The sequence below is a fragment of the Oratosquilla oratoria genome, unplaced genomic scaffold (assembly GCF_046742065.1).
Source record: "Oratosquilla oratoria isolate Oo_2021 unplaced genomic scaffold, ASM4674206v1 SCAFFOLD52, whole genome shotgun sequence".
NCBI classification, from domain to species: domain Eukaryota; kingdom Metazoa; phylum Arthropoda; class Malacostraca; order Stomatopoda; family Squillidae; genus Oratosquilla; species Oratosquilla oratoria.
The window spans coordinates 1870462-1887916 of NW_027467716.1; the positions used below are offsets into that span (position 1 = coordinate 1870462).

The 17455-nt window shown below is 42.6% G+C and overlaps 1 long non-coding RNA gene across 1 annotated transcript in view; it reads right to left on the minus strand.

The window, feature by feature from the left end:
* Nucleotides 1-2221: 2221 nt before the first annotated feature.
* LOC143023630 (uncharacterized) overlaps nt 2222-17455 on the minus strand; it is a 62221-nt gene continuing 46987 nt past the window's right edge. Inside the window, exon 3 of the long non-coding RNA XR_012966188.1 lies at nt 2222-2929. This is a non-coding gene — a long non-coding RNA (uncharacterized LOC143023630). The remainder of the gene's footprint in view (nt 2930-17455) is intronic.

Consider the following 17455-nt stretch of genomic DNA (forward strand, 5'->3'; position numbering starts at 1 on the left):
TTAACTGGGAGGAAACGGCTAAAAATAGACGACTCTGGAAAACCACCATCCATGAGGGAAGAGCGACTTTCGAGTCAAGAAGATCTACAGAGCTGGAGGAGAAAGGACGACGACGGAAGGAGCGCCAACAACAACCACGGCTGACTCTTCCTTCCGGCACAAGATGTCCACATTGCGACCAATCTTTTCAAGCAAGAATCGGTCTTATCAGTCACCTACGGACTCACCAGTAGCTTTGCACGAAGACTATCATCCTCAACCTTGAGGGATTGCCATCATCAGATGGAAACATGAGTGAGGTGGATATATCTATTGCAACAGTAATTGAAGAAGAGTCATTGCGATACATAGGAGGTTATATAGCAAAGAAATTTGCTTCAAAGTATCCTTGGTTACGGAAAAATGTATGTGATCAGCCATCCTCACATGGATAGATATGGTAAATAGAGGTTATCTGTATATTCCTTCTGATCATTTCTTTTCCCAGTTAACAATCATGAGAGAGGTGTTCAAGGCTCTACATTCTGAAAACCTTACAGAAGGAACCAATTGTTTGAAAACTCTCACTTCTGATCTTGAAAGTGTAAATGTTGACTTACCTAAAGATGTCATAGCTTTTTTTGCTTAAAATTTCCTTGTACTTTACAATGAGGCATCTCAATAACCTTCTAGTTTTGGGGAAGAAGAAGAAGAAGAAAAAAAAAAGAAAAAGAGAATGCAGAAGTGAGGCTCGCAAAACTAAGAAATTAATGTAATGCAACTATGAGAATCTTTAACATGTGAATTCCCTTTATATTGTTCAAAACATGTATCATTTTCATGATTTCACTGGGTGCAGGTTCTCATTTAAAGAGTTTGTAAAGTGATTTATTGCTGTGTATATTTATACAAGATAGAAATTAAAAACATACTTTATGGCATACGGCTTAACATTTGTTACTAAAGAAGTTGTCTCAATAAAGTTTCATTCATATATATAGTTTTATTTTAAATTGAATTTTCCATATAACATTGACAGTACTTAGAAATTAATCAATTTATACTGTAACTGGAAATAGTCACTTAAAACTGAACAAGTAGGGAAGAAAAACTTAGTAACGGAGAATGAGGTATGAATGTGATGGACCCTGATGGAGAATGAGGTATGGATGGAACGGACCCTGGCCTAGTTGAGCCCTACTGCTCAAGAGGGGCTCAGGTGAGGTCACAGACACCTCACCCGATTTCACATTGGCAGACCTGTTTGTATGGATCTTGACCAAACCTAAATACAAGACAACGTTGACGACCCTTTGCAAAATGGAAATCCCGGTGACCCGACTGAGTGAAACGGCCGGAGGCTACGTTTTTTTTTTTTCCCCCTCCGTCACGAAGAATAATTCTCCAGTCGCAACCCCATCCACTCCCACTCATCTTCATTTTACCACCACTGCCCAACTACGAATGGTGGGCATCATCTACCAAGCTCATTTACATAACATTCAACATCCCGGTTCATTCTCCTCAAAACTAAATGAACTATGTAAACTGAACAGCCTCTCCACAGTTAACCTAGGTGAAAACCCCGACTCCTCTGCCTTATTAGGCATCCACTTCTCTTCTTCCAACACCCCTCCACCCCCACCACTACAACCTGCCCTCCCGCATCCGACTCCAACATCTTGACCTCAAGCTCAACAATAACTAAAAACATCTCCTCCTCCTCCAAAACCTCCCCCACAACAGGCTCGACCACAGACAAGGACCAAAAACATAAAAATCTACATGTACATGGATAACCCTTTCCCCACTACCGCCAAACACCGAGACATACTAAAATAGAGAAAAATGGATACAAAATACACAACTTCAATGACCCAAAGACACCAAAACTATACGATGACTGGAAACAGAATAAGTACATCCCCCAAGTACAATTCAAAGTTATCGGTCAAGAGCAATTTGATCAGCTCCTCCCCCACACACACAAACCAACACATGACGTAACAAGAAGAAATAAACACAGGTAGCACATAACCATGCACAGCACCCTCACCATCCTCCAACACAACGTCTTGGCTTGGCGGCCGAGACGTTTTGAGTTCATCAACACATACAAGCACATTAATGCAAACATCATCATTACGAACACACACGGGTGTTCTAAAGAACATCTGATCAGAATCCCTGGTTACCACACATACACAAAAAACACATGCTGGCGTCAGCATATGGGTCTACAATCATTGGTCGAACGACAATTCGTCTAATGTGACATTTCATCGACAGATATTAAAAATACATTTAAAGTACTAATTTAATCAATATATTCATATATTTTCATTTTGGAGGAATGCTAGAGTAGTTTAGATGACATTCCATGAGAAAAAGTTACAATATCAAATGAATTAAAAGGAATATTTAGGACTTATGCCGCCATTTGTTCATTGATTGGCGACACTGAGACATTGCAATAAGATAAAATAATTACACATTATATGTTAAATACATCAATGTAAGTTTTGGCAAGATTAATTTTAAAGTATTTCCGTACACACTAGCATATCACAGTTGATCAGGATTTTTTTTTCATGGCTGTATTCCAAAGTCTTTTGACCAACTGTCGTGCACTCTCCCAATGGTCGACACTGTCTGACCATATCCTACAAAAATCAGAACATTCTTTGATACATTTTGATAATGGCTTTTTGAAGGCTACACCTACACCAAAGATCGTGAATGAGCCACGAAGATTTACTGGAAATGCTCTGATCGTACTTGTAAAGGTCGAGCTATCACAGAAGATAACAATGTTCTGTCCACCAAAGAGCATTCACATGTTCCGGATGTGACTAAAACCAAAGTTACTGCTCAGATAAGCAAAATGAAAGCTGCTGCTCACTCAACTGAGACAACGGCATCCATAGTCAACCGGATGATCACCAGACCCCTAGAAAACACAGGTATATTTTGTATTATTATTGTTGTACATGTTACTATTTAAAACTATTTACTACTGCTATCATAGTTTATTATTTACTACTATTATTATACATACATACATATACCAAGGCTTCTTCCCCCTTACAAGGGAGGTAGCCAAAAAGGGAAAGGCATAAAAACACTCCCACCCATTTCATCCCTAAATACACTCCACACCCCTCCCACCCTCCCTCTCATCTGAGCACCTCCTGGATGACGGGTCATCCCTGCACCCTGCCCACCGCCCTGGGTCAGAAGTAGTGTCGCAAGACACAGCACATCCACAGCAAGGCCGATTCATTTAATCGGCGACCCCCCCTCTCCGTCCCCCCTTGTATATAAGGAGAGGACTATTATTATGCTATTGCATATTGCCTTAATGTCACATCTTTGCAGTCTTTTCATGTGTACTTATGTCATTTCTTCTATTTCACTGGTGACCCATCTCTGCCTAAGCTAGCGAGTCTGAAGAGAACTATCCAGAGAACCAGGCGCCAACATCAGCCTCCCCTGCCCCAGACAACTATGGACATTGACCTAGACGATACCTGGAGCAAAACCACCTCTGGGGAACCTTGGGCGACCAGTACCACGCTCGACAACCAGAAGATCCTGATGTTTGCTACTGATCAAAACCTTCGGTACTTGTCGTCAGCAACCACGTGGTACGGCGATGGAACATTCTCAATAGTCCCGTCCCTGTATTATCAGCTGTACACTCTTCATGCGCCCGTGTTTGGGAAGATCATGCCACTGGTGTACTTCCTTACCACGCAAAATCCAGGTTGTGTACACGCGCATGTTCACGACACTTCTACGCACGCTGGAGGAAAAGATTCTGGAAGTCAACGTCGCCAAGTACCGCTGTGACTACAAGGAGGCGTGTATCGCGGCAGCCACAGACATCCTGAATGTTGAGGCTGAGGGCTGATTCTTCCACCTCTGTCAGGCGAACTATCGTCACCTCGCGACTCTGGGACTCAATCAACGCTACTCAACAGATGAGGAGTTCGCTCTGAACTGTCGAATGATCTTCGCCATGGCGTATGTTCCAACTGCAGACGTGGGATACTTTGAGAACACCTACGTTGGCTCGTATCGTGCTGATGGTAATGGCCTGCAACTCAGACTAACGCGTCATCCTCCCAAGTTTGCTTCCGATCTCTGGAGTGTGTATGACCAGACACTAGCTGATGAGCCCAAAACAACAAATGCGTTGGAAGGTTGGCATCACAGGATGAAAAACTGTATCGAAAAGGCCCACCCGAACTTGTTTGAATTTATCCAGAGTTTGTGCAGTGAGCAGTGCCACACTGAGACCTTGATCCAGAAGCTACTTGCTGGCGATGATCCTGAGCCACCACACAAGAAAATGCGCCTGCACAAGAACCGTACTGCTAACATTGTGAACCAGTACGCTGAGAGGTCTACCCTCGATTACCTTCGGGGCCTCGCGTACAACATTGGTTATGTGCAATAATTGTTTTTGTTTTTGTTTTTTTTACTTTGTTTGCAATTGTTTTTAGTGTTTACAATTCAAATTGTTAATGTTTTTATTGTACTGCAATTCACTGTCTTACATTGGTTGAAATTATTGTTGAAATTGTGTACTATTCTGAAATATATTGTATGCAATTTATTATTTTGACTTGTGTCACAATATTGAGAAATAAATTGCAAATATCCAATTAAATTTTACATTCCATTGCTGATCCTTTCAAGAAAATCTGCTGATCTGCTTGGAGAATAGGCTGGCTCTGGCGATGATCTACTGCTGATCTAGGTAATCAAGATGGCTCTCATGGCAACAAAGTAAGGTGTCGGCAAAAAGTGCAATTGTCTAAAATTTCAAACAGTTATAACTCTGAGCCTGGTCATCCAATTATGTTTAGTAATACATCAAATGATCGGAAATTTCACACAGAACACAAATATTACCAAATATTTTAGAAATATAGCACCAAAAGTACAATTTTTACGTGTCGACGAAATGTTATGTTCGACGAATTGTCCCATTCGACGAATTGTCGTGCACTCCAGCATATCAGTACAAACACACATTAAACATACACTCATTGACAATTTTGTTCTCTGACACACTAGCCATCACCATAGAAACAACACTAGGTCCCACCACCATTGCTACTACATATATTCCTCACAGAAGGAATTTTCCCCATACCCAGTCTTCATTAGATTTGCCAAATTCCACCATCCCACATACAGTCTGGGCGACCTAAACGCACGACACCACACGCTGGGTCACTCAGCTTCTAAAACCCCTGGCAAGAGGGCTGAACTACTTGACCAGGAATCTCGCCATAAAAGTGTTGGGGCCTGAGTTTCCCACATTCATCAGAGAACCAAACACAGCCACCACACCAGACATAAATCTTGCAAATAAACACGCAGCACACAATCACTACATCAAACCTGGCACACAAACAACGAGCAACCACATACTCATAATTCTAACAATATCCACAAATCCAATACAGATACCCATTACATGCAGATACTCACACAAAAAAGCTCGTTGGGACAGATACGCATACCACCTCAAACAATCCCGACCGTTAGACCTGGAGGGAGCCGAGAAGGCGGACATTGACCTTGCCATCACTCACACAGAACAAGCCATACTCAGGGCAGCCAACCTCACAATCCCAAAAATAGCACACAGAACTCATCCACCCAACAATACACTACAGAATACACCGCCTCCTCTTTCAAGCGAGACATACCCACAAATACATGACACGACACGGTTGCTATTCCCACCACACATGAAGACTTAATCAAATCAGACCTATTTTACGCAAACATTACGCCACTCAAGCAGCTCTGAATTGGCAACAATAGATAGACCGAATGGACCACAGTACTGACCCGGCAGCCTTCTGGCGGTCGGTCAGGAAGCTCTCCAGCGGTAGTAAGCCATGTGACACACCATACATCACGGAGACTAATGGCATCAGACACCATGATGTCGAAGACAAAGAACTTGCTCTACGTCAACACTGGCTGACAATCCTATTTTCTCAGAGGAAAATCAGGATTTTGATCAAAACTACGAAGATGACATAACGAGGGACATGCGACATCACACGTCCATCACCTCCCCCATCCCCCACACCCTGTGAGAGGCTGTGCAGCTAAAGTCACTGCCTTGGGGGTTAAGAACACATTATCGCTAGTGCGCAATAAAACTCCAGGCAGGACTCAAATATCTAAGCCTATGCTCCCTAATGCCCTAGAAATAGTATTATGTAACTTAGCGGAAATTTACAGTGCCGCAATTGCTCTAGAATATTTCCCTGATGCATTCAAATCGGCGACTATGATTTTTATTCCCAAAACAGGCACAAACATACATTCCATCTCCAACCTCCGCCCTATATCACTTCTTGAAACACATAGGAAGGTATTTGAAAAAATACTTACCCAACATCTCCAAGCACACATCAGAACGAACAACATACTGCTTCCTAACCAACATGGCTTTCGAGCCTTACTCGGCACAGACACAACTCTTGCCACAACATACCAGACGATTGCCGCCGCTAAAGCCCGCAAAATACAGGTTAATCTGGTTTTGCAGGACGTGAGCAAAGCCTTCGACAAGGTATGGTGGCTCGGGTTGAAACACAAACTGATACAGATGAACATGCACCCAACATTTACGCGAACATTTTGTGATTTCATTACAGACCGAACTGCTTGCATACATATACAAAACCACTATTGGCCATGCTATCTAGACATTTGGGCATACGGCATGTGGGCACAGGACATTTAGGCACAAGACATTTGGTCACAAAATACTGGGTGCGACATTTGGGCACAGCATAATTCGTGCTGTGGAACATAAGAACATAAGAGAAGAAGAGAGAAGGAGTTTGAATGTGTTTGAGATGAGGTGTCTGAGAAGTATGGTGGGGGTTACTAGGCTGGATAGAGTGAGAAATGAGGAGGTGAGGAGGAGAACAGGGGTGAAAAAGGATTTGGGAGATAGGGTTGATGAAAGAATATTAAGATGGTTTGGACACATGGAAAGAATGAGTGAAGATAGACTAGTAAAAGAGGTATGGAAGGCAGATGTGGAGGGAGTGAACATGAGGGGACGTCCTAGGATGAGGTGGATGGATGGGGTGAAGGGGGCTTTGGGGAAGAGGGGAATGTCTGTTGAGGAAGGAAGGGAGAGGACGGAAGACAGAGGTGAGTGGAGAATGGTTGTATATGGATGATGTTGTGACTGCATGAGGAGGAATGGGCGGGGGGGTAGGGTAGTATGTGTGAGTAAATTTTGACGCAGCCCGAAGGGATTTCTCCCCGTCCTCGCCTTATATGCAAAGGGGGACGGAGAGGGGAGGTCGCCGATTAAATGAAGCGGCCTTGCTGTGGATGTACTGTGTCTTGCGACACTGCTTCTGACCCAGGGCGGTGGGTAGGGTGCAGGGATGACCCGTCATCCAGGAGGTGCTCAGATGAGAGGAAGGGTGGGAGGGGTGTGGAGTGTATTTAGGGATGAAATGGGTGGGAGTGTTTTTATGCCTTTCCCTTTTTGGCTACCTCCCTTGGAAGGGGGAAAAAGCCTTGGTATATGTATGTATGTATGTATGAATAATTTATATTAGTTGGGTTTTACTGTGCCACGTAATGAATACAAAAAGAAGATAAATTACTTAGTTTCCTGCCATAAACTTTCAGACATACATATGAAAATCACAGAGCATCAGAGCCATGCATTGTTTCTGATTCTCTATGAATAAGAAAGGAAAAAACATGAAAAATATATAATAATGAAATGAAAATAATCCAAATAACTAAATTGTTGCAAACATGTTATGGGTAAGTGAGCAAAGCGTTTTATTCAACGACACTGAACAAGGAGGGAAATTCCAATGGAACCAGCAAGTACTGAAGATCTGATCATTGATGGCGAGTGGGCTGAAACAGCAAGCGATTCACCACAGAGGTTCCTGATCCACGACAATGGCCAGAATGCTGACTCAAGGATCATCGTGTTTGCATCCCCTACAGCCCTGAGAACCCTAGCCCATGCAATATAGATTTAGTATATCTAGACTTTGCAAAAGCTTTTGATACCGTCCCACACGAAAGACTACTTACTAAATTAGCTTTGCATGGAATAAGTGGTAGCCTATTAGGTTGGACTAGTAATTGGTTGAATGATCGAAAACAGAGAGTTGTTTTAAATGGAAAAACTTCTGGAAGGAAAAGTGTTGCAAGTGGAGTTCCTCAAGGTTCCGTTCTTGGGCCACTTCTATTCATAGTATATATAAATGATATAGACCATGGACTAAAATCTACTGTTTCCAAATTTGCTGATGATACAAAACTGTGCAGAGTGGCAAATGATCACTCAAACCAATTAGATATTCAAGAAGATTTAGATCAATTACAGCAATGGTCTGAAAAGTGGCTAATGAAATTCAACACAAGTAAATGCAAGGTAATGCACATTGGTAAAAATAACTGTAAGTACGATTACAAGTTATTTGGAAATTCGTTAACAAAAGTGGATAGTGAAAAAGATCTCGGCATAATTATCAGTAACGACCTCAAATCATCCAAGCAGTGTATTTCAGCCTCTGAGAAAGCAAATAAGATTCTAGGACTGATTGCGCGATCTTTTGATTTCAAAAGTCCATCACTCATTAACAAGCTATATAAATCGTTAGTTCGTCCACATTTGGAATATGCTGTTTCCGTATGGTCACCGAATCTCATTAAAGACATTGACAGATTGGAAAGAGTACAACGGCGAGCCACAAAACTGATTCCAAATATAAAAAATAAATCATACAAAAATCGACTAAAACATATGAATCTGTTTTCCCTAAAAAAGCGTAGACTCAGAGGTGACTTGATACAGGTCTTTAAAATTCTAAAGGGAATTGACAACATCAAAAGTGACCAAATTTTTACATTGAATGAGAATCAGACAAGAAACAATGGTCTTAAACTCTCCTGAAATATATTCAATTTGGAAGTAGGTAGAAACAACTTTGCCAACCGTGTAGTTAATGAATGGAATAAACTTCCTGCACAGGTAGTGCAATGTAGTTCAGTTCGAAGCTTTAAGAATCATTTAGATAAATACCTAGTGCAATGTAGTTCAGTTCGAAGCTTTAAGAATCATTTAGATAAATACCTAAGTAAGATGTTGTAATGATTATAATTCATCTTATATTATTTGTTTTTGTTTTGTTATCATTTGTCTGTCTGATTTTTATTTATTATTAATTTTATGTCAATTTATTATTATTTACTATTTACCTGTTTGTTTATTATTTAACTATACCTATGCATTTATGTATTTTATTTGTTATTTACATTATCATAGTTTTTATTTATTATTTTATTATTAATATGATTTTTTTTTTTTGCATCCGACCTAGATATGGATCAAAAGGTCTCCTGTCAGCATGCTTCGCCTTTGTAATCCTTTGTTGTTGATGTATGGATGGCAACTTTTCAATGGCACCATGTCATTTCCTCCAACTCTACATCATCAGGGTACCGCTTGGTAACACCACAGTGACAACAGTGTGTGTGTGTATGCGCTTCTTCAAAGAAAATCACAGGAAACCCATCAAGATCTTATTAAGATAGTGTTGGACCACTGCGCCAGACAGGACCTTTATCCAGATCTGACCACTGTCCTATGCGACTTCGAACAAGCAGTTATCAGTGCTGTAAGGGTTGTCCTTGGTGAGCACGTTCAAGTTCGTGGGTGCTTTTTCCATTTGACCCAGAGCACATGGCGAAAAATACAAGAACTTGGTCTTGTGCAGCTGTATAGCAAAAATGAAGATATGAAACTCTTTTGTGGGATGCTGGATGCGCTCGCTCTTCTGCCACTCTGTGATGTTGAGGATGGGTGTTGGTGGCTGAAGGACCATATACCCGATGGTGCCAAGTTGAGTACTTCGACAGGACTTATGTGACAGGTATGTTCAGGCGGGCCCAAGCAATCCTAGATCAGACTGGTATATGGATGAGAATACTGCCACTGTTCCCTCCACATCTCTGGAATGTGCACGGGGGCACACAAAACGATGAGCCACAACTTCTGCGAAGCATGGAATAACAGATTCTCCAACTTGGTTGGCCACAACCACCCATCTGTGTGGAAGCTTATAGAGACACTCAAGAAGGGCGAATGCTCTGTATCAGTGACAATACAGCAGGATGCCAAACGACAGCCACCTATGAAATGTATGCGTAAAGTCTACACTGATCTTCAGCAGATATTGAAGACCTTGTGCCAGGCTAGAGCTTCTGGACCCAAAACAGTTGAAGAGTACCTGAGAGGTGCCGGCCACAACATCCACTGGAAACCTGTGAACAATGTTGATGAACCATAAATCTGAAGATCTGTGGTCTCCAAATCTTCAAGGATGAATAAAGTTTTGTTTGAAAATACTCATTTTATTGCTAGACTTGGTAACTTTTTTGATACAAAATATTATTCTATTGATAGGCATAGCATGCATTTATAAAGACAGGACAGTGATGAATAAACTTAAGTTTGAAAAAAAGCACTCACTTTAGTGCCCGACTTGGTACTTTCTTGATAGACAAATACATTATCTTATTGATAGGCATAATATAGATTTATAAAAACATCGTGACAAACTTGGCTATTAATTCACAATTTCAACTATTTTTTGCTGTACGAAAGCATTGATGTAATCTCTTGAGCTTCCGAGTTACTCAAGTGAAACAGCAGTGCGAGGTAATAAAGCTCAGTTGTTGAAAAATGACTAATTTGATTGACTGTTACTATGACAATTTCATATCGTGCCCAAATGTCATACCTGCCACTTTGTGCCCAAAAGTCTTGTGCCTAAATGTCCTGTGCCCAAATGTCGAGGATCCAAGTGGAAACACAAAATACGAACAAAGACAAATTTAAACTCATTCCCATTCAGGGACGTAGGCGTGAACCCGTCGTCATTGACAGAGCTCCGCACCATTGCGCAGATAAGGGCAAGATACTCGGCTGGACGATTATCACCAGTGTGCACGACAGGAAGGTGTTTGCATCTCTCTGCCTACAACGGCAGCAGAGATTCAAAAACCTCTCCGGAAAAAAAAAAAAAAAGTATCACGCACTTATACGGAGCATGCTTACATATCCGATAATACCCTATTATCAAAGATAGGCTATTCTAGTAAGTGAGGAGATAGGTAAACAGGTAGTGGAGTGGAAGGAGGTTTCCTCAAGGATAATGTGGATGAAGGTGAAACTGGGAAAGGAGATGTGGGTCTTTGTAAGTGCATATGGGCCTGGCAGTGAGAAGAGCGTGGAAGAAAGGGAGGCCTTTTGGATAGATTTAAATGAGTGCATAGAGGGTTTAGGAAGAAATGTCAATGTAATAGTACTGGGAGACCTTAATGCTAGGGTGGGAAATGGTCCAATCGATGGAGTGGTTGGGAAGTGTGGAGTTCCAGGAAAGAATCGTAGTGGAGAGTTGATGGTGGAAATGTGTCTAGAAAGAGTTGATGATAGCAAATACAGTGTTTCGGAAGAAAGTCAAGCATAAGTACACATGGGAGAGGGTGGTGGAGGGAAGGGTGGTAGATAGAGCACTAATGGATTATGTAGTGGTAAATAGGATTATGATAGGAAGAGTTGAGGATGTACATGTGCTAAGGGGAGAGGGTGGGGGAATATCAGATCATTTTTTGGTGGAAGGTAAGCTGAGAGTGGAGGATAGATGGAGAAAGAGGAAAGGGACAAAAGGTAGGGAGGTTCTTAGAGTGAACTCCTTGAATGAAAAGGAAAAGAAGGAGGAGTACGAAAAGAAGCTGAAGGAGGAGTGGGAGGGAGTAAAGGATGGAGCAGAGATGGGTGTGGAGGAGGAATGGGGATGGTTCAAGGAGGGGGTCTTATAGTGTGCAAGGATGGTGTGTGGAACAAGAAGGACAAGGGGAAATAGAAGAAAGGGTAGTGAATGGTGGGATGAGGAAACAAAGAAGGTTGTAAAAGAGAAGAAGCGAGCATTCACAGATTGGTTACAAAAGGGGACGGGGGAGTCATATGAGACGTACAAAGAAAAGAAAAGAGAAGTAAAGCAAAAGGTAAAGGAGGCAAAGAGGAGAGCAGATGTGAAATGGGGTAGGAGTATGACAGAAAATTTTGAAAGTAATAAAAAGATGTTTTGGAAAGAAATTAAGAGAGGAAGAGGAAGCGAATCAAGTAGGGAAGAAAAGGTAAAAGGTACAGATGGAGAGATGATAATGGAAGAGATGGCAGTAAGGGGAAGATGGGCAGAATATTTTAGGGAGTTGCTAAATGTGAAGGAGGATAGGGAAGGAAAGATAGCTGCAGTGGGAAATGCAAAGAAAATGAGAGTGATGAGTGAGGAGAATGGAGGAGAAATAAGGAAGGATGAGGTGAAGGCAGTTGTAAAGATGATGAAAGCAGGTAAGGCACCTGGTCTGGATGGATGCCATGCAGAATGTCTGAAAAAGGGAGGTTCAGTGATGGTGGACTGGTTGGTGAGGTTATTGAATGTTTGCTGGAGAGAGGGTAGAGTACCGGAGGACTGGAGAAGTGCCTGTATAGTTCCTCTTTACAAGGGAAAAGGGGACAAGTGTGAATGTAGTAGTTTCAGAGGGATTAGCCTGTTAAGTGTAGTAGGGAAGGCTTATGGGAGGATCTTAATTGAGAGGATTAGGAGAGGAACAGGAGTAATTGGTGAGGAACAGTGTGGATTTAGGACAGGTAGAGGTTGTGTAGATCAGATCTTTGTGGTAAGACAGATATGTGAGAAAGCTATAGGAAAGGGGAAGGATGTTTTTTGGGCTTTTATGGATCTGGAAAAGGCTTATGATAGAGTAGACAGAAAGGCACTGTGGGAGGTTATGCAGATTTATGGGATAGGAGGAAAGCTTTTGGGAGCTGTCAAGAGTTTTAATGAGAGTAGTAGAGCTTGTGTCAGGATTAGAAATGGAGAGAGTGAGTGGTTTGAAGTAAAGGTGGGACTTCGTCAAGGATGCGTTATGTCGCCCTGGCTGTTCAACTTATACATGGATGGGGTGGTGTGAGAGGTGAATGCTAGGGTAGTGGGTCAGGGATTGGAGATGGTTAAAGAAAATAGAGAAAAGTGGGAGGTGAGCCAGCTGTTGTATGCGGACGACACTATGCTCGTGGCAGGATCGGAGGAGGGATTGAGGAAGTTGGTGGCAGAGTTTGGGAGAGTATGTGATAGAAGAAAGCTAAAGATAAATGTGGGTAAAAGTAAGGTGATGAGATGTACAAGGGGTGAAAGTGGCAGTAGACTGGAAGTGAGCATTAAGGGAGAGCGACTGGAGGAAGTGGATAGTTTTAGATACTTGGGTGCAAGTGTAGCAGGAAAAGGTGGAGTGAAAGTGGAGGTTGAATGTAGATTGAGAGAAGCTAGTAAATGCCTTGGTGGATTAAAGAGTGTAATGAGGAATAGACATTTGCGAATGGATGCGAAGAGGAGACAGTATGAAGGAGTGATTGTGCCAACAGCACTGTATGGGGCAGAAACGTGGAACATAAGAGAAGAAGAGAGAAGGAGTTTGAATGTGTTTGAGATGAGGTGTCTGAGAAGTATGGTGGGGGTTACTAGGCTGGATAGAGTGAGAAATGAGGAGGTGAGGAGGAGAACAGGGGTGAAAAAGGAGCTGGGAGATAGGGTTGATGAAAGAATATTAGGATGGTTTGGACACATGGAAAGAATGAGTGAAGATAGACTAGTAAAAGAGGTATGGAAGGCAGATGTGGAGGGAGTGAACATGAGGGGACGTCCTAGGATGAGGTGGATGGATGGGGTGAAGGGGGCTTTGGGGAAGAGGGGATTGTCTGTTGAGGAAGGAAGGGAGAGGATGGAAGACAGAGGTGAGTGGAGAATGGTTGTATATGGATGATGATGTGATTGCATGAGGAGGAATGGGCAGGGGGGTGGGGGTGGGGTAGTATGTGTGAGTAAATTTTGACTCAGCCCGAAGGGATTTCTCCCCGTCCTCTCCTTATATGCAAGGGGGGACGGAGAGGGGGGGTCGCCGATTAAATGAAGCGGCCTTGCTGTGGATGTGCTGTGTCTTGCGACACTGCTTCTGACCCAGTGCGGTGGGTAGGGTGCAGGGATAACCCATCATCCAGGAGGTGCTCAGATGAGAGGGCGGGTGGGAGGGGTGTGGAGTGTATTTAAGGATGAAATGGGTGGGAGTGTTTTTATGCCTTTCCCTTTTTGGCTACCTCCCTTGAAAGGGGGAAAAAGCCTTGGTATATGTATGGTACATGTATGTATCAAAGATAGGAATGCAAACACTGCAAGCGGTTCAAAACAAAGCACTAAAATTCATTACAAACACATACTACCCTAACAAAAACAGCACAAACACTACACGAGGAGGCTGACATTCAACCACTAAACACTTATCTACACAAGTGTGCCTCTCGTATATGGGAGCTCATACAAATCAACACTGAAACTACACGTTCACTCAGACAACACACTCCCATTACACGCGGAACACGCTAGATTACCGCTGAGCTTCAAAAGAACACAAGGCGGCAATCTACTCACCCACAATACCTACTATATACATAGGAATAGAATCATGACCGAGGGTTAATATCCCCCACCCCCCTTTCATCGCAAACGTAATCACAACCCCCCTTTTTCAGACGTAATTTATACCCCCTCTTTTTCGTGAATAATAAAAAGTGAGCATAGGCACATCAAGACATCAAAAATTCAAAACTTGGAGTTAAGTTAAAAAAATAGGTTTAAGTTATTATTAATCACGAAGAACCCACAGTCGGAATAAAAGGAAACTTTAGAAGAACATGTAACTTCTATATTTCTGCTAATAGCTATAGCCCTCTTCAGGGCTGAGGGTTCTTCGTGATTATCACTAACATACGTGGTACAACATTTTGTCTAAGTGATTAAGTTATAAGGTTTAAGTTCTGCCTCAACCAAAACACACCTTTCCATCTTCATCTGGGCGGCAGCGGTATGGGCTCTACCCCCTCCCCCAACTGACGTAGGAACTACCTGCATGCCAAAAGCCCAGCAACCTATCTCTCTCTCTCTCTCTCTTCCTTCTGTCATTTCTATCTGTTCTTCCCATTCCCCCCTCTCCCTCAGTGGTGCCATGATATTGTAGTGATGTAAAGGGGGGGGGGCATGAAGCAAAGAAATGAAAAAAAAATTGCATTTGTTTTTTCTCCTAAAAAGCTTTTAAATATTGTAGTCCACCATAAAAAATTTCTTTCCTCTTTTTTTTATGCTATCATTGAAAAAATGAGCTTTGACAGCAGTTATCTGTTGGCACTTGCGCATGAGGGTGTTCTCTCGTCATTTATCTCCATGTGACTGCTTATACTGTGTTCTATTGTATTATTTTTCATTTCAGTGCATTTATTATAAACTCATAATGCCTTTAGCTATAAAAAGAAAGCAAATACGGCAACAGGTATTACAAATGAATAAAGAAAAGAGCTGCGAAAGTAAAGCCGTTAGTGAAGCTCCTTCTAGCGAACTCCTCCCCCAGGTCCTGGAGCTGCAGCGTCTATGTCGTGGGACCACCCCCCAACCCCAAGAGTTGGGGGCCAAACGGCAGCAACCACCCCTGGCCATCAGCTCTACACAGATGGCACTGATCCCCAAGAGGAGCTACGCCTACCTTGGGGAGTACCACAATCCTTTTTCCCAACATGCAATGTTACGTTCTTTCTGCACCGAGGGGTGATTTTCCAGCGATCACCCCTATTCTTCTACTTTTTGCCGGAGATGTAGAGAGCAATCCTGGGCCCACCACAAAATACACATGCCCAACATGCTCTAAACCCATTACTTCGAGCAGACAGACAAAGGGCTCAGTTCAGTGCAATATGTGCAAAAACTGGGCCCATATCACTTGTACTACACTTGCTGACACAAACCAATACACAAACACTTGGACATGTTCTACCTGCCCTCCAGTAACCCCACTCCCACCTCCCCAACCACAGCCAGCACCCTTACCCACTCCCAATTTCCCTTTGCCCTTACCCCCGATTAGTACTCCCCTTCCTTTGTCCCCAATCTCTCCTTTCCCGCCCTCTGACCCAGATCCTACACCTTCCCCACTACCACCCCAACCTCAACCCCAAACAGCAACATACAATACATACAAAACACACAACATCAACATATTACAACACAACATACACATTGCGATTTTACAAGAAAAACTAAGACACTCACACAAAATACCATCATTTCATGATTACACCACCATCACACAAGACCGGACTGACGGCAATGGCAGTGGACTCATCACCCTGATCCACCACTCCAATTGTTTTGTGGACACAAGTGCCACAACCAAAATTCTCCTCCCTACCACAGATAACACAACAGAAATCCAATCCATTCGAATCCGCACAGGCCACAAATCAACACTGACAATAGTTAACATATACATTCCCCCCCCAATCATCCCCCATAGTTCCAGACACCTTCAGGCCTCAACTTAGCCAACTAGCCTCAATCCCCAACCTGATCATGGGTGGTGACTTCAATGCCAAGTCGTCTGCCTGGTATGTCGACAACCCTGACACAGACAGAGGGCTTGATATACAGACTCAGTTTGACTCATTGACTATCATGAACAACACGCATAATCATACACATATCCCACACCAAGCCCTCTACACTCCCTCCTCTCCTGATATCACCTTTTGCTCCCCCTGCCTAACCCCAACAACATCATGGAGAGTGGTCGGAACCCTTGGTTCTGACCACCTTCCAATCATCATCACCACCAAAACAAGATGCACCCCAGTTGGCCACAGACACACTTACACCAATTACAAGAGAGCTAACTGGGAAGCTTTTACTAAAGAGACAGAACAACATTTTGAAACACTTGACAGTACACCAATCACAAACATAAACAATGCTGTGCACACTTTCAATACAATCATACAAAATGCAGACAAGAGATACATCCCTAGAGGCAACAGAAAATCACACAACCCCAACTTCACACCAAAAATCCAAGGCCTCATCAGACAACGTGACACACTTAAACACGATACCCCCACACCTATCCCTCAAAACATAGACCAAATACAAACACTAAACACTGATTGCCAATAAAATACATGAACAAAAAACACAAAATTGGCAAAACTTTATCAATACACTTGATCACAAAACAAACACCAGCAAATTGTACAAAACACTCAACAGCATTACACTATCCAACAGTTACACTACACACTCTCACGCAGCAATAATCACAACAACAGATAATCTACCCTCAAACAAACAACAAGCAAACGCACTCATACGTCATTTTGCACAGACAAGCCATCTCACTTCTCACCCTGACAACCGACGCACCATTCGACGTAAGAAAGACTTCCCCACAGACTCAGACAATACACCCTTCATAGACAGTCAGACAAAACTCATAATACATAATCTCAAGC